The sequence below is a fragment of the Tiliqua scincoides genome, chromosome 2 (genome assembly GCF_035046505.1).
Source record: "Tiliqua scincoides isolate rTilSci1 chromosome 2, rTilSci1.hap2, whole genome shotgun sequence".
In the NCBI taxonomy this organism is placed as follows: Eukaryota; Metazoa; Chordata; class Lepidosauria; order Squamata; family Scincidae; genus Tiliqua; species Tiliqua scincoides.
The window spans coordinates 234,875,544-234,879,289 of record NC_089822.1 but is presented as its reverse complement, the minus strand read 5'-3'; positions in this window follow the sequence as shown (position 1 = coordinate 234,879,289).

Below are 3,746 nucleotides of genomic sequence, written 5' to 3'. Positions count from 1 at the left end.
TAATTATACTCTTGAGTAAATGAATGACATTGGAGGAGGAATGAATTTAAGCCAAGTAATTCAAGAACCTCCCTCCACCCTCAATCATTAGTTTCTTGAAGAAGAAGAAAAGCTTTCTTTTCATATTGAAGGACGAAGAGAGGAATTGCCTTTTGGATACCAGTTTGTTCTATTTCGAGAATACTTGATTTTCTATTCCAAACAATGCAGTATCCTCCCTGGATACTGAGGATGCAAATACAAGGAAAGGCAATATGAAATGAACAACATTGTGGACTTAATGTTCTGTTTACTGAAGATCCAAGAATCCTTTAAAGCAACTGGGGAGACACAGATGTAGGCAACTTAACAGTTTTATTAACAGGGTTCTGTACTCCCCCCTAATGCAGACCTTCAGCCAAGTTTCCACTAGTTCAAGAGAAGAGAGGGAGAGAAGACTTGGTAGCTGGGCCAGGCATAAGACAACAGGGAGCAGTTAATTCACTGTTCTTTGTGAGGGAATACAACACACACATTTTTCAGCATACAAATGCTATACATCTCACTGTTAACTGGGAACATGGTTACTGATCTTCTCTCAGTCCATGAATGATGTATCAAGAAGCTCCAGGAAAGCTAAATTTAAGATGCCCCAAAGACACAGCATCCGTGTTGAGAAATTACTGGGAAATTATGTATCTAGCAGTTCTCTGTTTCACAGATGGTCTAATGCAGCCATTCCCAACCTTTTAGAGGTCAGAGGCTGCCCTCTGATTTAGAAATGCCAAGGGGTTTGGCTATAATGGTGATTGGACACCAGTGCTCCCACCCCACCTAGTAGCAGCTTGTTTAATCCTTGATGCACATAGTCGAGTCTGCTTCACAAATCATCCAAATTGGGTCAGAGCCACTGGTCAGTCCTGGACCCATAGTTTGAGTACCAAAGGTCTAATGCTTATTTCAAACCCAGTGATTAGCCTTCTCTCCCATTACATTTTCAAGATTTTCTGTGGCCAACTCTTTACTCCTTTACAATTCCCATTGAAATGAAGACATTCAAAAGCCATGTTCCAGGACATGCCCTCCCTTGAATGATCTGAATTTTGTAAAAGTCTTAAGGTGAAGTCAGGAGAAAAATGAAAGGAAATGACTAAAAACAGACTTTCTTGTGCCTGCAGCATTTGGTAGACTGTCATCCTGTACCTTTAATTGTTTCAGTTTATTAATGCCTTCTTTCTCTTCCTTGGGTCTGCAAGGCAGAAGTATGCCATTGGCCTGCCACTTTAAAGAGGCAATCGCATCACATCACAAGGTTCCGATAGCAATCTGACCTGTGAAAAAAGTCCTCCTGACTCCAAATGCAGTAATTAGAGAATGAAGGTAAGGCCTGGAACTCTTCCTCCCACAACAGCCCCCCCCTTCAAAGAATTAACTCTGCTAACAGTGATAAGCTTTACAGAATTTACTTATTTATTTATTTGCTGGACTAGGTCACCTTGCTTAATCCGGCTTCCTCTTTGGGTCACACACAGTGCTCTGAACGATACAAGATAATTTTGTAGAGTGCTGATGTTTGAGGGCAATGTGATTTAATTCACATGTAATTATGGAAATTATGTTTTGTTTTCTTCTGCCCTAACACAGTTATAGAAAGGTGCATTCATTTGGTTTTGTGCCAGTTAACTCTCTCTTCTCTCAGCCTGATCTAGCCACAATCATTTAAAGGAGTTCATAGGAAGCTGCCTTATAGTGAACATTCATCCATACAGACCAGTACAGCGGATCCTCATCTGCAGGCAGTAGTGTAGTCAGGGGCGTACAAAGCACTAATTTTTGCATGGTGCCTCACCACAGCATGCAGACGGCCCCTTCCCCTTCAGAGTCATTTTGGCCGCTGCAGTAAAATAGAGGAGACACCTCCATTTTGCTCTAATGCCCAGAATGGCTCTGAAAGGGAAGGGGAGGGGTGCTTGCAAACCATAGTGGGGCACCATGCAAAACTTAGTGCTTTGCACCCCCTCTAGCTACAGTACTGTGCACCCCCTCTAGCTACAGTGGTTCCGTTCCAGAACACTGCATGGATCACAAATTCCTCATGGTCAAGTCCTGGTAAGAAAATGCCGTTAATATGCAGGAATTGCATAAATTTGTGCAAATATTGTACATTGCTTAACACTGAGTACGTCGATATACAGAAAAACAGAAATTGCCTAAAGCATACGGAATTGCTTAAAGTTGCATTAAGGATGTTGTGAGGCGGGTGCAAGGTGAATGAGATGACTGAGCACTGCAGTGGCTGGGTATGTGAATTTAAAAAAAATAGTCAGTCCTGCAGATGCTAAGCCCTTGAATAAGAAGGGCACACTGTATTGTCAACCCAGGCTGGTGGCAACTCTTTCAGCATTTCCAGCAAGAATTTTTCTCTGCTCCACCTGCCCATGTGAGGGATTAAGCCTGGGACCTTTAGTAGGTAAAGCAGGTGCTATACCAGGGGTGTCCAAAGTTTTTGGCAGGAGGGCCACATCGTCTCTCTGACACTGTGTCGGGAGCCGGGGGGGGGAAGAATTAATTTACATTTCAAATTTGAATAAATTTACATAAGTTGACATAAATGAATATATTAAAGATGAACTTTAAGGGCCCAATGGAGAGAGGTGAAAAGCAGTGTGACCCAAGGATCTGTCCTGGGACCGGTGCTTTTCAACCTCTTCATAAATGACCTGGAGACAGGGTTGAGCAGTGAAGTGGCTAAGTTTGCAGATGACACCGAACTTTTCCGAGTGGTGAAGACCAGAAGTGATTGTGAGGAGCTCCAGAAGGATCTCTCCAGACTGGCAGAATGGGCAGCAAAATGGCAGATGCGCTTCAATGTCAGTAAGTGTAAAGTCATGCACATTGGGGCAAAAAATCAAAACTTTAGATATAGGCTGATGGGTTCTGAGCTGTCTGTGACAGATCAGGAGAGAGATCTTGGGGTGGTGGTGGACAGGTCGATGAAAGTGTCGACCCAATGTGCGGCAGCAGTGAAGAAGGCCAATTCTATGCTTGGGATCATTAGGAAGGGTATTGAGAACAAAACGGCTAGTATTATAATGCCGTTGTACAAATCTATGGTAAGGCCACACCTGGAGTATTGTGTCCAGTTCTGGTCACCACATCTCAAAAAAGACAGTGGAAATGGAAATGGTGCAAAAGAGAGCGACTAAGATGATTACGGGGCTGGGGCACCTTCATTATGAGGAAAGGCTACAGCGTTTGGGCCTCTTCAGCCTAGAAAAGAGACGCCTGAGGGGGGACATGATTGAGACATACAAAATTATGCAGGGGATGGTCAGAGTGGATAGGGAGATGCTCTTTACACTCTCACATAATACCAGAACCAGGGGACATCCACTAAAATTGAGTGTTGGGCGGGTTAGGACAGACAAAAGAAAATATTTCTTTACTCAGTGTGTGGTCGGTCTGTGGAACTCCTTGCCACAGGATGTGTTGATGGCATCTAGCCTAGACGCCTTTAAAAGGGGATTGGACAAGTTTCTGGAGGAAAAATCCATTATGGGGTACAAGCCATGATGTGTATGCGCAACCTCCTGATTTTAGAAATGGGTTATGTCAGAATGCCAGATGCAGAGGAGGGCACCAGGATGAGGTCTCTTGTTATCTGGTGTGCTCCCTGGGGCATTTGGTGGGCCGCTGTGAGATACAGGAAGCTGGACTAGATGGGCCTATGGTCTGATCCAGTGGGGCTGTTCTTATGTTCTTATGTT